The following is a 22,325-nucleotide window of genomic DNA, read 5'->3' on the forward strand; positions in this document are numbered from 1 at the left end:
TTTTTTGGCTATTATGCATAGTGCTGCAAGGAACATTGATGTACAAGTATCTGTTTGAGTTCCCGTTTCAATTCTTTTGGATATATACCTACGATTGGGATTGCTGGGAATTGCAGTCATTTGATAATCTATTTTCATTACTCTGAATCCAGGAATTCATGACACCCTAACAAGTCAACATTTATTCCAAAAGGCTCCCTCACGTCCTAAATTAGAACTTTGGCCTACCACCACCGGTAGCTCACCTGCCCACTGTAATCTGCCAAATGTGGAGTCAAGTACACCTTAATGGTTAATCCTGCTTGAGCTCAGGTGGAATCTTAGGACAAGAAGGTAAGCAAGGAAGACAGTGCCATCAAAAAGGGAAAAATAAATACAGGTGGTGGTGCCACTTTAGGAAGTTTTAAGCTTGGAAAGCGGTCGCTTGGACTCCTGGAGATTTTAGCCTAAACCAGAGCCAGCAGGTGGGCTGGGAGCTCTAGGAGGGTCTGGATGAGGATAAGGGAGAAGGCGCTGGCATTCTCCATTGCTCTGCTAAGGAGTCTGACAGGAGAGAAGAAGTTTCCCTCAGTTTCGTCTGACCACGCGCGATCTGCGCCGCTATTCAGTCTGCGCTGGGTCAGGGCCTGGCGCCATCCATGCAGGCCTCGCTCCCAGAACCTGCAGCAGAGGGCCGAGTAGGTCCGTCGGCAACGGCGGCGACGATCGCCTCGGCGCAGTGTCCGACGCTGCCGGGCCGGGGCTATCCGCGTAGCTCGAGCGATTTCCACGGGGTTTGGCTCCTGTCGCTTCCCGTCTCACCGAACCAGCATCGTCGCCGCGGGGCCGCCGCGAGTCCGCGGGTCGGAAATGAGGGCGCCCAGGCGCGCCGGGAGGACGCGCGGAGCCCGCGGCTCCGAGGACGTGCACGCAGGTAAGGGCCGGCGGATCTGAGGCCAGCGGGGCACGGCGAAATAGCCGCCTACCCCAGGCGGCTTGGCCTCGACTCGGCGCCGCTCCCCGCGGTGATTTCGGCCCCACCCTCGCCCGCGCGAGGACGGCTCGAGGGGCGGGGCGGGTCCCAGTGGCTCCGGGGTGGCGCGGCCGACTCCAGCCCTGGCCTCAAGTGACGCGGCGGCGGTTTAACTTTCGCACCTGGGGCTTTCGAGTTGGTCTCAGGGCACGACACGCAGAGAGGGTGGAATTACGCCGAGCTGGAAATGTGAGACTTGTGCTGAAGCGTGGTGGGGGAGAGCAAGGTTTTTGCGGAGGATCACGAGGATAGGGTGAAAGTGGCGGGGTGGGGTATTAAACGCTGCGGTGTGAGATTGAGAAACTGCAGCCTGTGCAGTATTAGGGCCTAGGGAGAGACGGCACACACCCCCTTTCGAGGCCGGTTCCCTCCTTTTGTCTGATGCATTTCAGTATTGGCGTTTCAAAACTGCTTTTGTTGAAGCCTTGGGTCCGGAGTCAACAGACTTTCTGGTAGGGAGCGGTCATAAGTAAGGTCTGAAATGCACTGGGGGGAGGGGACGAAGTGGGAAGAGGGTTCCTTGGGCGGGGGGGAATCATCATTGGTATTGTAATTTGCACCAAACGTATATATTATAGTGTTCTTTTCGAGATAGTACTCAATATTTTAGTATCATCTAATAGTTTTAAGTGAGAGCATTCGTTAACTTGAAAGGAGCATTATGTGGGCAGGTTACTGTTAGATTATCGTATTTTGTAGACCAGACAGCTGTAGCACCCAAAAGGAAAGGTAATTATATCAAAACTAAGTAGTCAGTCCTTGTAGAAGCTGTGATTAGAACTTGGCTGCTTGAGAGTCGTCTCCGTTCAGTGATCTCAAACAGAACTTAGCTCTCAGAGTGTTATTCTGATACTCTTTATGTTTTTATTTACTCGTTAATTAAAAAAAAAAAAAAAAGACTCCTGGAATACTACCCCTAAAAGTAATACTTGTTAGTTGTCGTCGATTCTCACTCATGGCGACCTCATGTGTGTCAGAGTAGAATTGTGCTCCAAGGGAGTTTCAAGGCTGTGACCTTCCAGAAGCAGGTCACCAGGCTAGTCTTCTGAGGTACCCCTGGGTGGGTTGGAACCACCAGCCTTTCTGCCAGTTTGTGCCACCCAGGGAGCCCGAAGTAATTAAAAGATCAGAATCATTTCAGTTGTTGAATAAGATACTAGAGTCTTAGTAAAGAGTAAATTCCTTTGTCTTACAGTCAAATTGTTCCTCTTGGTGGCATACTGGTTAAGAGCTAAGGCTGGTAACCAAAAGATTGGCAGTTGGAATCCACCAGGTGCTCCTTGGAAACTCTGTCGGGCGGTTCTACTCTGTCCTTTAGGATCACTATGAGTCAGAATCCACTGTATGGTTTGGTTTTATGTAAATATGGTGCCACTGGGAGTTTATAAAGGAGCCCTTGTGGTGTAGTGGTTAAATGTTCGGCTGCTAAGTGATTGGTTCCAACGCACAGGCTGCGCCTCAGGAGAAAGAAGTGGCAGCCAGCTTCCCTAAAGATTACAGCCTTGGAAACTCTACGGGGCAGTGTCCTACTCTGTCCTATAGGGTCACTATGAATTGGAATCTACCACAGTGAGTTTTGGGGGAGTTCAGAGGTACTTGGGTGATTATCATAGCACAGACCCTAAGTGTTTAATGAGTAAGTATACTGGAGGAGGTGAACTAATTATCCCTGAATATTAAGCAACAAGCTTTCTTTTCTCATACCAAAGAATTGAACAATTAGAATAGTCATTTTAATATTTCCATGAAAATTAATTTATAATTATGTGTGTATTATGCTGCTATGCATATTTCTCTAGATTCATCAACAATTTACCAGTCTCCCTAGGGTTTGCTCTTAAATGGTTTTGCCAGTAGATCTTTCATTGTCCCATTTTTCTTTCCCTCTTTAATTTGTATATTTGGTTTTTTAAAATAGAGATTTTTTCCCATCTAAAGTTCAAGGAAGAGTGTTTTATTTAAGAAAAAATAGCCTTCTCCCTTTTTTGATAAAAAAAAAAGCTTAATTAGAACTTGTGTGAGTGTATCTGAGGACAGAGTCCAGCACCTATAATAAGCAATTCATATGTACGTCAAGCAGGAACTCTTCCAGGTGAGTATGCAGTGAATTAATAATCATTTTAATAGATGTCTGTAATATTTATGACACACCTACCTGAATAATAATAATACTTATTAGTCATATGATGCCTTTTTATCAAAGATCATAAAGCTTTAAAAAAAAAAACAACCACTTAAATTGTACTAACTGCATAGCACAAATTGTAGGGCAGAGTGTGCCTAGACTTAATTGTAGACTCATGAAATAAACAGTTCTTTTTCCCTTATGCGTCCTCCACTGGACCAGCTAAAAAAAAAAAAAAAAAAGCGATAATCTGTTCTTTCCCTCAGACAATTTGGAGAATTAATGAAGTAATGTCTGGAAAATATTTTTAACTCCATGGAAGAAAGCTTCTTTGCAACTTCAAAGTATGATTATATAAACTCTTTCTTCCCCCTAAACCTGCTTTCATTCATGTTTTAAAGAGAGAATCATTCCAAATAGTCACTTTGGGAGGCTAAAAACTTAACTCCAGTAGTGCAACTACTGTTCACAATAGTTTTGAGTCCTTTCGAAATGTCCAGTTAGTTTACAAGCAACATAAAAGCATTACTTAGAATCACTTTCTAAGCTTTTCTTTTCTTTATTAAGAACTCTTCAATCCACCTTGACATCCTATATTACTTGCTAAACATAATTTTTACATGTTTGCAAAACACAGTTTAATCTTCAAGATTTTGCTGCTTTCAAGGATATTTAAGATTATCCTGAGGGCTATGAAAGCAATTTCAGAAGACTGGTTTAAGTAATTTAAAATAATGGCAACATTACTAGAATAAGTTAACAGCGTTCCCAGAATGGCTGCTCTGAAGGCAGTAATGCTTATTTATTTGAAGTTCTTTACATCTGTGTGTACATTTGCATATTGTTAAACTTTTTTGACCCATCTGACATCAGCAGTACTGTCCTTTGTTCCAGTGGGCTCAAGCATAACAAGGATTGTAAGGATGGCGCAGGACTGGGCAGTGTTTTGTTCTGTTGTGCATAGGGTGGCTATGAGTTGGAACAGACTCAGCGGCACCCAACAACAACAACATCCTTTGTTCCACATCCTCTTCTGAATCCGGCTTGAATGTCTGGCAGTTCCCCGTCAATGTACAGCTGTAGTTGTTATTGAATTTGCTAACATGTGATAACAACAACAAAAGAGACCCATTGCTTTCAAGTCGTTTTCCTACTCATAGCGACCTGTAGGACAGAGTAGAACTGCTCTATAGGGCTTCCGAGGCTATAATCTTTAGGGAAGCAGACTGCTAAATCTTTCTTCTGTGGAGCAGCTGGTGAGTTTAAACTGCTGACCTTTTCGTTAGTAGTCTAGCACTTTAACCACTATGCCGCCAGTGCTCCTTAGCATGTGATATTAATGATACTGATTTCTGCATTCCATGTGATTGCCTTTCTTTGGAATGGGCACAAACATGAATCTCTTCTAATTAGTTGGCAAGGTAGCCAGCTGTCTTCCAAATTTCTTGAGATAGATGAGTGAGCACCTCCAGCATTGCATCTGTCATAGATTGGGTTATGTCCCCCCCAAAAATGTGTGTATCACTTTGTCTGGGCCATGATTCCCAGTATTGTGTGGTCGTCCTCCATTTTGTGATTGTAATTTTATGATAAAGAGGATTAGCATGGGCTTGTAACACCCCTACTAAGGTCAGGTCCCTGATCCAGTATAAAGAGTTTCCCTGGGGTGTGGCCTGCACTACCTTTTATCTTACAAGAGATGAAATGGAAGCAAACAGAGTTGGGGGACCTCATACCACCAAGAAAGCAGTGCCAGGAGCAGAGCGTGTCCTTTGGACCTGGGGGTCCCTGTGTGGGGAAGCTCCTACTCAGGGGGGAGATTGATGAGAAGGTCAACAGAGAAAGCCATCCCCTGGAGCTGACGCCCTGAGTTTGGATTTTTAGCCTTCTTTACTGTGAAGAAATAAATTTCTCGTTGTTAAAGCCATCCACTTGTGGTATTTCTGTTATAGCAGTACTAGATGACTAAGGCAAAAAACAAAATGGATGTCAGAAGAACCCACATAATGAACAAGGTGTTTTCTTAGATTTTAGAAAAAAATTTGAGAAAATAACTTGAATGCATCGGTAAACTAGTTGAGGACATTTGAGTTGTTGTATTTTCTTATCTTGATAAATTTCACTGTAGCAAGTAGAGTAGTAGAGATTATTCTGTTAGTACTAGAACTGTCCTCCAGTTTTATTTTCACTCTACTTGATTAGTTCGTGGGTGGTTTGATAGCTGGAAAAGCTTAGAAACAACGAACAGATGACTAGTACCACTTTCAGAAGCAGCTTCAAAACACCCTTCATAAAATTGCTGACATAAACGTGAGACCTACTCAGAATGAGAATTGCCTGACCTGTTCAGGAACATGTTGAAAAAGGACCAGAATTGAAGTATGGACACCAATTTAGATAGCCTGGAATGAATGGTATAAACATGTGGGCTAAAGATACAATGTGTAAACTGTGAACTGTCTACTCAATTTTTTTTCTTTGAACAGTTCTTACATGCAGTGTGGGGAGGCAGTGATACAGGGTTTATGATATTCAGAAACCAGTTTTGGAGAAAGGGCTATGTAAGTATTTTACCAAATGAAAACATGTTCACTTAATAGAGATAGAAATTAAAACCGAGGTATATATTTCTGGCCATGTTCTACTCAAATATTTGGTTTTAAGGTAGAATCGTTTCCTACACTGTCTTCTGAAATATATGTAAATTATATAAGTAATGTTTGTGTACCTGTCTGACTTAGAATTAGTTGAGACTGTGAAGTCAGAAAGCTTTCTCTGCTCTGACTTAGAATTATACTTATCATTCACTGCGATGGTTAAGGTTGTGTGTCATCTTGGCTAGGCCATGATTCTCTGTGATTTGGCCGTTATGATGTAGTTTGGTAGCTGTGTAATGATATAATCATCTCCGTAATGATGAGATCTGTTATAAACAGCCAGTCAGTTGAAAGGGAGTTTCCTTGGGGATGTGTCTGCATCCAGTATAGGTGGTCTTGCTGTCAAAGCTCATTGGCTTTCACCTGTTCTGGATTCTGCAACTGGCTTCTGTTCATCTGACCTCTGGTTCTTGGGACTTGAGCTGGCAGCTTACCTGCTGATCTTGGGATTTGTCAGCCTCTGCAGCCAGGGAGCCAGCTGCCTGCCATTCTTACCTGCTGATCTTGGGATTCATCGCCCTGTACACCCTGAGCCAGAGGCCTTCTATTTGACCTGCCGATCTTGGATTCACCAGCTCCTGCAACTACGTGAGTCAAGAGAAGCCTCCAACCTGACCCATGGACTTGGGACTTTGCAGCCTCTACAACTGCGAGAGCCATTTCCTTGATATGAATCTCTTTATGTATTTATACGATTCACTGGTTTTGCTTCTTTAGAAAACCCAGCCTAAGACACTCAACAAACCGCTATGCCCTTTCCAACCATAGAGTTTTGGCTTATATTATATTCCTTACTGTAGAGGCCCATTCCTCTCCCCTGTACCTGACTAATGCTGTCTAAATACTGTCTATCCTATAAGATCCAGCTGGAATGCTACTTCATAAAGCCTTCCCTGGATCCCTAGCTCTTGTTCTTAGTTTACTGTATAATTCTATTTGTTACTTTCTGTGTTCTCAGTTATTTCATTTACTTTGGCCTTGAACTTGTTCTTCACCTAGATTTTTTTCTCAAAGGCACAAGTCATGTCATGTACGTATGTACATGTGTACCTATGTATGCAGGTGTTCACGTATGTATATGAGTACGCACATTACATAAATATATATTCATTTATGTATATTACAATCATATATAGCACTTAGAACAGGGCTAAATGGATAATAGGTGGACATACCAGCTTATAAGTTTAGATTTACAGAAGAAAAAGGATCCCTGATGGCACTGTTATTAAGTGTTTGGCTGCTAACTGAAAGGTGTGCAGTTCAAACCCACCCAGTGGCTCCATGGGAGAAAAGACCTGGCAGTCTGCTCCTGTAAAGATTAAAGCTTAGAAAACCTGTTCAACTCTGTCACACTGAGCTGATACGTGTCAAAAATTGGCTTGATAGCACCTAACAACAACAACAGAAGAAACTTATTACTCAAAAAAAAAAGCTGTGGAGCTGATTCTGACTCATGGTAACCCCATGTATGTCAGAGTAAAACTGTGTTCCATAGAGTTTTCTTTGGCTGGTTTTTCAGAAGTAAATTGCCAGGCCTTTCTTCCAAGGTGCTTCAGGGTGGACTTGAACTTCCAACTTCTGGTTAGCAGTGAGCACAGTAATTGTGTGTACCACCTAGGGAGTTCATTACTCAGATAAAATTTCTTTAAGCTTCATAGTTATATCAATGTTCTGATAAGAAGTAGATGACATGCTCAACTGGGATAATTGAGAAGTTTAATTTTATAAATTTGTGATTGGGTTAAGAGAAACCAACAGTGGGTGCTGAAGCACCCCAGGACTGCCAATAGTGGGAGCCATTATAATCCTTAGGCATGAAAGGGCAAGAGAAGGGGGCCATTACTGAAACCCAGAAGGCTGTCCCACCAGAGCCCTGGGCTTTTGGAGAGAGCTGCATCCAACCTTCCATGATCTGGCATGGAGAAGCTAGAGGAATGGGTACCCCACCCTCACTGTTTTACAGCTCTCTGATTTCCTGCTGGTGCTTGCCTTTGGCAAACCCAACTAGAAGCCAAAAGGTAAGGCTGCTCTGTTGTTGAAATCCAGAAGTCAGCCTCCTAGAAATTAGAGCAAGGTAGAAAGGGTGGAGAGTGGCTCTTGAGTGGGGAACTAAGAATATCCAGCACAATAATCATGCCCTCTGAAGAGTGTTTCCATTGCAGTTATGTAAACCTTTCTGTTCTGTCTTTCATAAAAGGTACACCTGTTTTTCTGTAGTCTCATTATTAATAAGAACACTTTTACTATTGATCCATTTCATATGAATCACTGCTTTTTTTTTTTAAAGCCAGTTTGGTATTTCGATGTGTTGTTTTTTCATATCTATTGCTTGCACAATGCACAGGTGGTATGCACAGAACTGTCTGCACGGTCATTGGCAAAACTGTTCCTTCAGCATTCCGACTGCGTGTTTTATCTGAATCAGTAAAAACTCAAAAAACACCAAACCCATTGCTGTTGAGTCAATTCTGATAGGAATCCTATAGGACAGTAGAACTGCCCCGTAGGATTTCCAAGGCTGTAAATCTTTACTGAAGCGGACTGCCAAATCTTTCTCCTGTGGAGCAGCTGATGGGTTTGAACTGCTGACCTTTGGGTTAGCAGCCCAGCACATTGACATATTCAGGCCTCACTCTACACCTGCTTAAATCAGAATGCATTGAGAACCATTTTGATTCAGGTCAGTGTAGAGTGAGCCCTGAACATGTTTTAGATGCATAGTAACCATGTATTACTGGCACAAGTAATCATTTTGACCCAAAAGTTACGGTTATAGCCCCAACCCCCATCCCTCTGTGGCACTCTTTAATAATTAAGGCTCAAAGGGAGATGCCTGCACTTGGCTAATAATCAAAAGGTTGTCAATTTAAACCTACCCAGTGGTGCCACAGAAGAAAGGTCTGATGATCTGTTTCCGTAACATTACAGCCAAGAAAATTGTACGGAGCTTGGTTCTGCTGTGTAACACCTGGCATTACCACGAGTCAGAATCGTCTAGACAGCAATGAGGTTGGCTTTTTTTTTTTTTAAATGTACTCTTCAAAGCAAAATCAATGAGAAGTGCTTACACTATAGGATGTAAAATGTGTGGTTTCCGTATTGCTAGTCAAATTAATTTTAAAGATCTTTTAAAATGACAAAATATTTCGAATACACAGAACATAGAAAATAATATAATGAACATTTGAGTTCCCATTACTTAGCTTTATAAAATATCAACGTTTTGCTATTGTCTTTGATGTTTTTTTAAATAATTTTTATTGTGCTTTAAGTGAAAGTTTACAAATCAAGTCAGTCTGTCACATACAAGCTTATATACACCTTACTCCATACTCCCACTTACTCTCCCCCTAATGAGTCAGCCCGCTCCCTCCTTCCAGTCTCTCCTTTCGTGACAATTTTGCCAGTTTCTAACCCTGTATACCCTCCAATCTCCCCTCCAGACAGGAGATGCCAACACAGTCTCAAGTGCCCACCTGATACAAGTAGCTCACTCTTCGTCAGCATCTCTCTCCACCCCATTGTCCAGTCCAGTCCACGTCTGATGAGTTGTCTTCGGGAAAGGTTCCTGTCCTGGGCCAACAGAAGGTTTGGGGACCATGACCGGCGGGATTCCTCTAGTCTCAGTCAGACCATTAAGTCTGGTCTTTTTACGAGAATTTGGGGTCTGCATCCCACTGATCTGCTGCTCCCTCAGGGGTTCTCTGTTGTGCTCCCTGTCAGGGCAGTCATCGGTTGTGGCTGGGCACCATCTAGTTCTTCTGGTCTCAGGATGATGTAAGTCTCTGGTTCATGTGGCCCTTTCTGTCTCTTGGCTCATAGTTATCGTGTGACTGTGGTGTTCTTCATTCTCCTTTGATCCAGGTGGGTTGAGACCAATTGATGCATCTTAGATGGCTGCTTGTTAGCATTTAAGACCCCAGACGCCACACTTCAAAGTGAGATGCAGAAAGTTTTCATAATAGAATTATTTTGCCAATTGACTTAGAAGTCCCCTTAAGCCATAGTCCCCAAACCCCCGCCCTTGCTCTGCTGACCTTTGAAGCATTCAGTTTATCCCGGAAACTTCTTTGCTTTTGGTCCAGTCCGGTTGAGCTGACCTTCCCTGTATTGAGTATTGTCCTTCCCTTCACGTAAAGTAGTTCTTATCTACTAACTAATCAGTAAATAACCCTCTCCCACCCTCCCTCCCTCCCCTCCTCGTAACCACAAAAGTATGTGTTCTTCTCAGTTTATACTATTTCTCAAGATCTTATAATAGTGGTCTTATACAATATTTGTCCTTTTGCCTCTGACTAATTTCCCTCAGCATAATGCCTTCCAGGTTCCTCCATGTTATGAAGTGTTTCACAGATTCGTCACTCTCCTTTATTGATGCGGAGTATTCCATTGTGTGAATATACCATAATTTATTTAACCGTTCATCCGTTGATGGACACCTTGGTTGCTTCCAGCTTTTTGCTATTGTAAACAGAGCTGCAGTAAACATGGGTGTGCATATATCTGTTCGTGTAAAGGCTATTATTTCTCTAGGGTATATTCCGAGGAGTGGGATTTCTGGGTTGTATGGTAGTTCTATTTCTAACTTTTTAAGAAAACGCCTGATAGATTTCCAAAGTGGTTGTACCATTTGACATTCCCACCAGCAGTGTATAAGAGTTCCAATCTCTCCGCAGCCTCTCCAACATTTATTATTTTGTGTTTTTTGGATTAATGCCAGCCTTGTTGGAGTGAGATGGAATCTCATCGTAGTTTTAATTTGCATTTCTCTAATGGCTAATGATCGAGAGCATTTTCTCATGTATCTGTTAGCTGCCTGAATATCTTCTTTAGTGAAGTGCGTGTTCATATCCTTTGCCCACTTTTTGATTGGGTTGTTTGTCTTTTTGTGGTTGAGTTTTGACAGAATCATATAGATTTTAGAGATCAGGTACTGGTTGGAGATGTCATAGTTGAAAATTCTTTCCCAGTCTGTAGGTGGTCTTTTTATTCTTTTGGTGAAGTGTTCCGTGTCTCCGTTGAGCTTCTTACTGGAAGTCCTGTCCTTCTCCAAAAGTGGTGTGTTGGAAGTCTCCTACTATAATTGTGGAGGTGTGTTTCTCACTTTTCAGTTCTGTTAAAGTTTGTTTTATGTATCTTGCAGCCCTGTCATGGGGTGCATAAATATTCAATATGGTTATATCTTCCTGGTCAATTGTCCCTTTAATCATTATGTAGTGTCCTTCTTTATCCTTTGTGGTGGATTTAACTTTAAAGTCTATTTTGTCAGAAAGTAATATTGCTATTCCTGCTCTCTTTTGCTTGTTGTTTGCTTGATATATTTTTTCCCATCCTTTGAGTTTTAGTTTCTTTGTGTCTCTAAGTCTAAGGTGTGTCTCTTGTAGGCAGCGTATAGACGGATCGTGTTTCTTTATCCAGTCTGAGACTCTCTGTCTCTTTATTGGTGCATTTAGTCCATTTACATTCAGCATAATTATAGATAAGTATGTGTTTAGTGTTGTCATTTTGATGACTTTTTGTGTGTGTTGTTGACAATTTCATTTTTCCACTTACTTTTTTGTGCTGAGACGTTGTTCTTTGTAAATTGTGTGTTCCTCATTTTCATAGTATTTGACTTTATGTTTACTGAGTCGTTATGTTTTTCTTGGTTTTTATTTTGAGTTATGGAGTTGTTATACCTCTTTGTGGTTACCTTAATATTTACCCCTATTTTTCTAAGTAAAAACCTAACTTGTATTGTCCTATATCGCCTTGTTTCCCTCTCCATATGGCAGTTCTATGCCACCTGTATTTAGTCTCTCTTTTTGATTATTGTCATCTTTTACATGTTGACTTCAATGATTCCCTGTTTTGAGCGTTTTTTCTTTTTAAAATTAATCTTAATTTGTTTTTGTGATTTCCCTATTTGAGTTGATATCAGGATGTTCCATTCTGTGACTTTGTGTTGTGCTAATATCTGATATTATTGGTTTTCTGACCGAACAATTCCTTTAGTATTTCTTGTAGCTTTGGTTTGGTTTTTGCAAATTCTCTACGCTTGTGTTTATCTGTAAATGTTTTAATTTCGCCTTCATATTTGAGAGAGAGTTTTGCTGGATATATGATCCTTGGCTGGCAGTTTTTCTCCTTCAGTGCTCTATATATGTCATCCCATTGCCTTCTTGCCTGCATGGTTTCTGCTGAGTAGTCTGAACTTATTGATTCTCCTTTGTAGGAGACCTTTCTTTTATCCCTGGCTGCTTTTAAAATTTTCTCTTTATCTTTGATTTTGGCAAGTTTGATGATGATATGTCTTGGTGATTTTCTTTTTGGATCAATCTTAAATGGGTTTCGATGAGCATCTTGGATAGATATCCTTTCGTCTTTCATGATGTCAGGGAAGTTTTCTGCCAACAGATTTTCAACTGTTCTCTCTGTATTTTCTGTTATCCCTCCCCATTCTGGGACTCCAGTCACACGCAAGTTATTCTTCTTGATAGAGTTCCACATGATTCTTAGGGTTTCTTCATTTTTTTAAATTCTTTTATCTGATTTTTTTTTCAGCTATATTGGTGTCAATTCCCTGGTCCTCCAGATCCCCCACCCTGCCTTCCAATTGCTTGAGTCTGCTCCTCTGACTTCCTATTGAGTTGTCTAATTCTGTAATTTTACTGTTAATCTTTTGGGTTTCTGGATGCTTTCTCTCTATGGACTCTTGCAGCTTTATTAATTTTTCCACTATGTTCTTGAATAATCTTTTTGAGTTCTTCAACTGCTTTATCAGTGTGTTCCTTGGCTTTTTCTGTAGATTGCCTTATTTCATTTCTGAGGTCATCCCTGATGTCTTGAAGCATTCTGTAAATTAGTTTTTTGTATTCTGCATCTGGCAATTCCAGGATTGTATCTTCATTTGGGAAAGATTTTGATTCTTTAGTTTGGGGAGTTGTAGAAGCAATCATGGTCTGCTTCTTTATGTGGTTTGATATCGACTGCTGTCTCCGAGCCATCTCTAAGATATTGTAGTGATTTATTCTATATTTGCTCACTGAGTCTTATCTTGTTTAGTTTTCTTTCAGTATACATAGATGGGCTACCAGATTGCGCTGTCTTGATTGTTGTAGCCCTTGAATCACTTATGTCTTATTACCAGCTGGTTTGGGTTGTTACCAGATATATAAGCCTAAGAGTCCATTCACTATTCTTGAGTAGAATCTGATTTTGGGTCATCAAGTGTGTGGTGCAGACTATCACGCGTCCACCTAGAGAAGTAGTGGTAATAGTTGTGTGCACCAGATTCTAGTAGCAGCAGGGTTTCACACTCCAGGGGCAGCAGGATGCTGACAGGCTTCCCCCAAGTGCCAGTGAGGTAGGTGTGTCTCTATTTCTAAAGCACTTTGGTGGGTGGGCTCTGCACCTGCACCTTAGGCCCCCAATGCAAGTACCCCTACAGATTGGTAGATGTCACCTTCCTTAGACCCCTAAGGTAGCAGGCTAGGTGGTCTGGGGGGAGCTTCAGCCCTCAGTTCCTTGTTGTGAGTCAGTGAGGGCGCTGTTGAATACGCAGAGATATCAGACCTGGGAAACTTGTCTTTCCAGTAATCCGCTAAAACAATTACAGTCAGGTCCCTATCAGAATTGCCTTTGCATTAGAATAGCCACCTTGTTCCCTGTAGGGATGAAACCCGAAGACTGTGGATCACATATGTTTGGCTGGAGCTGGTTCTGTGTTTTTAGTCCAATTAGGGAAGGATTTTTGGCCCCTAGGTTTTTTGTAGCTGTATCTCTCAGGCCAGGAGAATGGGTTAGGAAAAGACCAAAAAAAAAAAGGACAAACCGCAGCGCACTTCACTCTCTGGCTCAGGAAATGCCAATGTTAATGAAGCCGCCTGGGAAGGGGAGGGGAGGGTTCAGATAAATAGGTGAGAGTAGTGGCCCGGTATATAGACAAAGTTAATTATCTTGCTTGGGATGACTGTTTTATCTGAGATTCCCGAGGGGCGTGTTGACTGTGTGCGCTGGCTGGGTAGAGATTGCCTCCGAGGGTCAGGCGCGCGTCCTGTGCTTGTGCTGTCTCAGAAGCCACGGTTCGTTCCTCCACTCCCAGTCCAAAGCCCAGTGCCAAGGTTCCCCAGCTGGGACACCACACTCCAGGCTCCAAAACCGGTCGCTGCCTCCCGGTGACATCTCCTCCTGTCAGCTGCGTCGCTGCGCTGTCTGCGTGCACTGGCTGGGCTTCCCCCGAGGTCACTTCTGGGGTCTAGGGCTGCGTCCTGTGTTGGCCGTGCTCAGCTCCCCTGCGCCCAGTTAAAAGTCCGGCGCTAGGGTTTCCTGACTGGGATGCTGGCTCCAGACTCCGAAAACAGTCGCTGCTTCCCCATGGTTGTTCGTTCTCAGTCTGTGTCAGGTCAAGTCTTTAGATCTGTGTTTGATGGTCAGGGTTCGTAGATTGTCATGTATGTGATTGATTCACTTGTTTTTCCGAGTCTTTGTTGCAAGAGGGATCCGAGGTCGTTTCTACCTAGTCAGCCATCTTGGCCCCGCCTGATCTTTTTTATAAAAAGAAAAATTTATTACAGATAAAATTTAAGCCTCTTATGTGATCCTTTCCCAGAGGTTACCATTTTCCTGAAGTTGGTGTCTGTCATTCCTATGCAGGTTTTTATGCTTCTGCTATATGTATATGTATCAGCAAACAAAATGTAGTGCTATTTCACATGCTTTTGAACTTTTCATAACTGGTATTATGCAGTACATTGTGCATCATAACCACGGCACAGGACCAGGCAGTGTTTTGTTCTGTTGTGCACAGGGTCGCTATGAGTCAGTACCGACTTGACGGAACCTAACAACAACAACTTTGTGCACTGTATATCTTTTTGCAGATTTCTTTCGTTGCCCAATTTAATTTTGACTTTTTTTTCTTAGAGGATATATGCAGCTTTAGCTTCCTAACTTTAATTGCTATATAGTATCCCTTTGTATGAATGTACAAAAATTTATTTATCAAATCTCCTGTTAATGAACACTTGGGTTTCATTTTTTTGCTACTGCTACAAAATGTTGCTAAAATTAATATTCCTAAAAGATATAACGTCTCTTTATGCGTATACAAACCTAGAAGTAGAACTGTCAATTCTTAGATACACATGTTCTATCTTACCAAATTCTGCCAAATTGTTCCCACTCCTCAACAGTTTATGAGATGCTTGGTGTCGCACGTACTTTATATGCTTGGTGTTGTCAGGCTTTTTAATTTTTCACAGTGTGATGGGTGTAAAATGGTGTCTTCATATTCATTTTCCTGATCCCTGGTCAGGTTGAACACTTTTCATGTGATTATTGGCCATGGGTTTTTTAGTGAGTTTGAGGGAGTTCCGAGCTAATCAAGGAAAAAGATATGACTAAGAGGTATCAGAGTAGTACAACAAGCATTTATTGGGACTGACACATTGTCAGCTTCATGGCGGGGGGGGGAGTTCCTCCGCAGCAGTAGGTCTTCCAGAGGCAAGTGGTGTAGGAAGCCACCAGAATGGGAAGAGGGCCTGGAAACACCCAGGGAAGAGGGGAAGGGGCTTGGGGTCTTTAAAATTACAGGATTTTACCTTACCTATTGCTATCAGATAGTGGGTGCAGTTTTGTATGGTATGTAAAGCACACAAGCTCTAAGTGATTAAAAAGTGTGGTTATTTGGGCTTTTTTAAAAAATGAATGTGTAAAAATTTAAGTTTGGTGTAGTACGCTTTTCGGGCTAACAGGTCTCAGTGCTGTGAAGAAGTAAGCAACTTGGGGACAATATGCAGAGGCCATTTTTGGAATTATACTTTCGTGTTCTTTCCTGATTTTTCTAATGGGTATTTGTCTTTTTAAAAATTTGTGTTGTAAAATTAGCTGTAGATACGAACCCTTTGGTTTAATTTGCATTTTTTTCTCCCAGTCTGTGTATTGTCTTTCAATTTTGTTTATATTTTCTCGTGTTGTTAGGTGCTGTCGAATCGGTTCTGACTCATAGCGACCTTTTGTACAACAGAATGAAATACTGCCTGGTCCTGCACCATCCTCACAGTTGTTATGCTTGAGCCCATTGTTACAGCCACTGTGTTAGTCCCTCTTGTTTAGGGGCTTCCTCTTTTCTGTTGACCCTCTACCAGGCACGATGTTCTTCTCCAGGGAGTGATCCCTCCAGACAACATGTCCCAAGTATGTAAGATGCACTTTCGCCATCCCTGCTTCTAAGCAGCGTTCTGGTCATACTTCTTCCCAGACAGATTTGTTCATTCTTTTGGCAGTCAATGGTATATTCAGTATTCTTCACCAACACCACAATTCAAAGGTGTCATTTCTTTGATCTTCGTTATTCCTAGCCCAGCTTTCACATTCATATGAGGTGATTGAAAACACTGTGGCCTTGGGTCAGGTGCACATTAATCTTCAAGGTGACATCTTTGCTTTTTAACACTTTAAAGAGGTCTTTTGCACCAGATTTGCCCGCTGCAACACGTCATTTGATTTCTTGACTGCTGCACCCGTGAGTGTTGATTGTGGATCTAAGTAAAATGAAATCCCTTGACAATTTCAGTCTTTTCTCTGTTCGTCATGATGTTGCTTCTTGGTACTATAGTTAAATGTTTATTAGTATTTTAAATTTGTCAAATATATCAATAGTTTCTACTTTGCTTTATATTACCCAGCAAGTAGTCCCAACCATAATCTCCCTAAGTTTGCAGCTTTCTACCTTTCTTTTATAAATTTTTTCTAGATAAGGGATGGTATGAAGAAATAAGTATACTACACAGCTTCTCATTGGAATATACATAAAATTATTACTCTTTAAACATTTATGCAAAGTGTCTCCCACATCAAAAATGGCATCTAACTAGCAACTTGCAGTATGGCCTTTTCACATTTTTCGTTAAGCTTCTGTGAAGATGTAGAATCAAATGAAAACTCATCATAAAACCAAAAACCAGAAAACTCTCAAAACATAAAATGGTACCAGTGAGGAGGAAACTAGACCAAAAAACCCATTGCCATTGAGTCGATTCTGACTCAAATAGCGACCCTTTAGGACAAAGTAGAACAGCCCCACCGAGGAGTACCTGGTGGATTCGAAGTGCTGACCTTTTGGTTAGCAGCTGTATCTGTTAACCACTGTGCTACCAGGGTTTCCAAGCAGATAATCCTAGGTTGAGAGGTATTTCTCTGCTTCAGCACCTGCATATCCTACCTTTGTCTCATGATACAGACTGCCTGATAAATATAGGCTGTGAAGTTCCATTCTTCCCCTTCATTCAGTTCCCTCAGATAGTTAGAGCCTGTTCCAACCAGTCAACTGGGAAGCCATCCTTCTCTGCCTCTCAGGTGCTGCTCTGTGAGGAATGAGCTGCTGTATTTCCTTTTTCTCAACCAGCGTTCCTAGCAGATTCCAGGAAACCACTAGGCAGGAAGGGTGGGTGCCACAGTGTATTTGGAGACCTGAGACATGAAAGCCCTTGGTCATAATGCATGGCAGCAGTTGAAATTACAGTTTTTTTCATGTGTTATATTGGTTCAAGTCCCAGGGAAACAGATGGGCAATAAAGGGTAGTAGATGATGACCCTCTGAAGAAAGGAATGGACAATAGAGAAACAGGTCATGAAGGCCTGTTAGAGATAGGGGAAGTGGACTGAATGCTTCGTACACCAGCAAACTCTGACACTGCAGATCTGAGCAGATGGGCATAAAAGTGACCACGGGTGATGTCCTTACCTTGTCTCTTTAACACCAACACTGGGCAGATCTCCCTATGATTGAGAGGGTATGGCAGGGGAAAAATAAATATATAAAGCACCCTAACATGAACTTTGTGAAATACAGTGGAACAAGGGAAGATTTATTATGGAAAGGAATTGTAATATAACATTATTTTGGATGGCTTGATGAGTAGTGGTTACATGAATACTGTTTATTTAAGTAGTTCTGAATCTGTATTCCAGGGGTTGTGCAAATAGTGAAATAGTTTAACCTGTTTATAGTTTTTGTTGAGTTGATATTTTGGAATTACAAGATTTCGTATGAAAGGAAAAATATAATGCCTGCTTTCTTAAATATGCAATTCTCAAACAGTGAACTTTAAATAGAATTTCACAAATTGAATCAATCTAATTTCATTGGGAGGTTTTCACTAATCAACGAAAATTTTGTTGTGAAACTATAGGTGTTAGATTTACTGAGAGTCATGAGTATTTAAAATATGTGAAAATTTATGCATTCGATGTCTGGAAGCATTTAAAGAAGGCAAACTAAACCCTACATACTTCAGTAACTTCTAAGGGTCTCACTGAGTGGGAAGACAAAAGAAACCACTAGTACAACTTGACTGTCTAAGGATTATAAGTCAGATCTTCCTGATCTTGGTCCATGTCTATCACTGAATTTCAGGGAGTTCCACGCTGAAGGACTGCATAGAACAGCTGTCTGCAGAGGTATTTATTTGCTGCAGACAGTGGTAAACTTATGAGAACAGGAGAATAAATGATAGCAAGTTAGATCTTCCATGATGTGGATTCCATATTTCCAAAGAAAAGGTAATGAGGACACAATGACAAAGTAAATGTTAAAAGTAAAATGGTCACCATTTTACTGTAAGATATTAGCGTGCAGTTTTTGTAGACTCTGTCAACTTATTGGACCTGTTTTATGTTTAGGGTGGCTAGTGGAGAGTACCCCTGATGTCTCCTGAGAACTGATCATGGCTGAACGTGGATGTTGAAGTTTCACTTTGGAGCTAGTTGCAACTCCATCCCTTACTTTCTGTTTTTCTTACTATAGCCAGCAGGCAGGGGAGGACAGCCAGTAGTGTTTGTTGCTTCCTGTGCTCCAGTAAGTGACCTTACCGAGAGCACTGTTGTCCATCTCAACTTAGACTTCAACCCGCTCATCCTTAGAGATCTAGAAAAATTACAAGTACTTCTTCCTCACGAAATCGTGGAAGTAATTTGAGAAGTTATTTAACTTCTCTAGGCCTCAGTTTCCTCATCTCTAAAATGAGGTTAATAATACCTACCTCAGAAATACGCTGATGATTAAAGGAGTGAATGCCACTTAATAGGTACTGTACTCAAAAACGGTAGCTAGTATTTAAAATAATATCAGCTCTTTGACTTTTATGTTTTTATATGCAGAGATAGTAGTTTTAAAAATTTGGAGGGTGTAACATTTTCTGGTCCATTGTTAATTAAAAAGGGAGAAGTATGTATTTTCACATACCTGATGGATGGAGTTGGTGCCATCGAGTACGGATAGCATTAGAAAAAAAGAGGATCATAAACAGTTTTATTACATCCAGTAACATTATTATCCAACCACAGAAGATACCATGGAACTCAGACTATATTCTGTAATAAAATCTCTACAAAAGTCAGTTTCTATAATATGTTAATGAGTCCAGCTTCTATTGGTGAGATTTGTTATATTTGACCTGGTGATGCCAATAAATTGCACCCCTCTTTAAGTAGATAAAAGATGAATTTTTTTGGTTTGTCTGTGCTTATTTGCTCATTCAGTCATTCGTTTGACTGATTAGTGCCCAGTGCTGTGCTAGGCACGGTGGTAGAGCAAACTGGTAAGAAGTTTGCGAATCTGCAAGGAAGACAGATATTGAACAAGTAATTAACAAGGCGATGGATGCTCTGAAGGAGAACTAAAAAGGCCTTTTGGGGAAAATGACAGGGACTCTTACCTTGTCTAAGAAGTTAAGGAAGGCCTCCCTAAGGAAGCAACATTTAAGTGGAGACCTGAGGGATGAACTATGGAGGCAAGCTTTCCAGTGGTAGGAGGAGTGGAGGAACTGAAAGAAGACTGTCTGTTGGACTCAGAGAAGCAAGAGCAGAGCATATGACAGCAGTCTGGTCAGCAGAGCACTGAGAACCACCTAATGGGAGCAGGAAGATAATATGGTTTGGTTTGGATTTTCAAGGAGAGCTACACCTTCCATATGGCGAATAAAATGCTTCAGATTTCCACAAAGTAAAACCTTGATAACTAGAACCATAACTTCTGGCCTAGAGTTTTTGAGGCTTCTTATAAACATTTGCTTATTGTTTATAGAGTATGTGGGTGAAATCGCTTCCTCTTCCTATATTTCAGTAAAAGATTTTACCTTTTTGAAACAGCAGACGAGGAAGCTTCTGTTCTCAGTCTACCTTATTCATTCCCCCCTTTCCGTTTGTCCCCTCTTCTCTCCCTTCTCCAGCACCCTTTCTTCTCATCCTTTTTCTCCCCTTCCTCTTAGTCCTTCTCCCTACCTACCCCCTTCATGTCACTTTCCATCCTCCTCCTTCACCCTCACTTTCAACCTTTTAACTGTCAGGCCTCTGATCTCCAGGGTGAGGGGAATAGCAAACACCCCAAACAAAAGCCTAAAGAGATTACAGTGTAATGTACAAGTAGATAAGCACGCCTTTCCTAAGTGATTCCATTAATTTTTGTGGCCCTCGTTTTAAAAGTGAAAACTTGGTATTACCGTGATAGACTGTTGGGAAGTTCCTTCTGAGAAAGCAAGGATAGGGTCTCCTAATATTTTTATCATTTTCTTTTTTCCCAGTGTTACCTTACTGTGTCAGCCTATAAACCAGAATTTTAAGAATATGAAATGTTGTTATAGAAGATATTTCATGAAAAAACTAATATATCATTAAGATATTCTACACAACTTTCTTGTTATAAAGACACCATTTTTTACCTTACTTGTTCTTGGCATTTTGCGAAAAGTCACACATATATAGCTTGGGGGAGATTGTGTAATTTTGTTTGCAGAACTGTGATTATGATGAAGAATTTGTTAGCATTAGAGAAGATCTGTCAAGAATCTATTAGAAATTATTGAAAGACTATATTCAAGCCCTTTATATTCCAACATCACATATGCAACTAAGATAGATCGTAATGAAGAAATTGAGCTGATACTGTGGTTTTTGCAAATAATACATCCACATAAATACTGAGCCCACATGTATAATATGCATAGCGTGTCTAGGAAGGGAGTTGCACGGCTGGCAAAAAAAGTATAACATGTGAGTTACTTGTGTAAAATATGGTACATTTTATTAGCTGAGTCTATAACACACACGCCCATTGCCGTCAAGTCAATGCTGACTCTAAGTGACTCTATAAGACAGAGTAGAACTGCCCCACAGGGTTTCCAAGGCTGTAAATCCTTATGGAAGCAGACTGCCACTTCTTCTCCAGTGGAGCAGCTGGTAAGTTTGAACCACCGACCCTTTGGTTAGCAGCCAAGTGCTTTAAGCACTGCACCACCAGGGCTCGTGCTGAGCTTGCAAATCACTCAAAATAATTTGCTCCTTAATATGTCAAAACATTCATGATAACGTCATAGATGTTTAGAGTTTAAGAAAAACACTGGAAGAAAATTGGTTCATTCTTTAACAATTTGTAGAAAAATGAACCAGTTATGTTGAACCTGGGGAGGATTTGCAGTTGGTTAACCGTAAAAAAAAAAAAAAAAAAATTTTTTTTTTTAACCGTACTTATATTATGCTATATACTTTGTAAATGTTTTTTTAAAAATGTAGATTGGTCAGGTGGTTCCAAGAGAAGGAAAGCAAGGAAGGAAATTATTTTTCTTTTCTCTAACTGCTAAAGAAAATATACATGGTGCTCATTATATGTCTGGGGTTGTTTTAATCTCTTAGGAGAGTGATTTCATAATATATATTTTTAAAAGATTCTTGGGCTAGTATGATGCAGGTAGTTTTACAGCTGGTTGTGGTGTAATGGATTGCTTTTTGCATGGCCTTTCTAGCCATGGTCGTATAACTCCCACCCAGGTGATTGGGCAGGACTGTGTGATACGGTAATTGTGGCAGTGGAGATCAGCAGGAGACAGCACTCTGGGCTTCCTGGCCCAAGGAGCGAGAAAGCTGAGTGTCTTTGGGCAAAGACTGAGGGCCAGGGAGAAGCCTACGCCTGACCTGTGAATTTGGGACTTGCCAGTCTCCACAACCATGTGAGCCATTTCAAGACCTTGCAGCAAATTAGGGAACCCAAAGACAGGAGGGGAGACTACTGAGGGGAGAGGGAGTAGTTGATGCTAGAGATGATGAAGCAGCATAGCAGCTTAAAAATGTTGGACATTTGGGTCATCTTTGACTTCTGCTTCATAGGAACCAGCTTTGTGCTGATCCTTAGAAATTATTTGTTTACTGGTATTTGGGAATCATGGGCCTAGCTAAAGCGAAATAACCTTAAAAAGTCTTAAAGTCACAATAGAAATTACCATCTTTTAATTTTTAAAACAACTCTGTGATGCAATTAATATAATTTATATCTTACAAGGAAGATAGCTGAAACCTGTAATGCAGACAGTTTAAAACCCATTTTGCAGCTAGCTAAACCAAGCTTCTGAAAGGTTAAATGACTTCTCCAAAGCTTGTGATACAGCTGAGATTCAGATATTTTCCTTACTCAGCGCTGTTTTGATGCTGTGCTCAACTGACTGGCAGAGCTGGCAAAATTAGGTGAGAAAGTCTTGACCAAGTCTCTCTGGAGCTT

At 41.2% G+C, this 22,325-nt stretch overlaps 1 protein-coding gene across 12 annotated transcripts in view; it reads left to right on the forward strand.

Moving 5' to 3' along the window:
• The first annotated feature begins 527 nt into the window (after positions 1-527).
• The window catches only part of RNF180 (ring finger protein 180), a 305,949-nt gene continuing 284,151 nt past the window's right edge, over positions 528-22,325 (forward strand). For 2 of the 12 annotated variants that reach the window (XM_049864334.1, XM_049864323.1), the window contains exon 1: positions 922-1,201. The gene's annotated coding sequence lies outside the window, so the exon portion shown is untranslated. The other 10 variants (XM_049864376.1, XM_049864345.1, XM_049864312.1 and 7 more) reach the window with 10 other exon arrangements.

Source organism: Elephas maximus, chromosome 2 (genome assembly GCF_024166365.1).
Source record: "Elephas maximus indicus isolate mEleMax1 chromosome 2, mEleMax1 primary haplotype, whole genome shotgun sequence".
NCBI lineage: Eukaryota > Metazoa > Chordata > Mammalia > Proboscidea > Elephantidae > Elephas > Elephas maximus.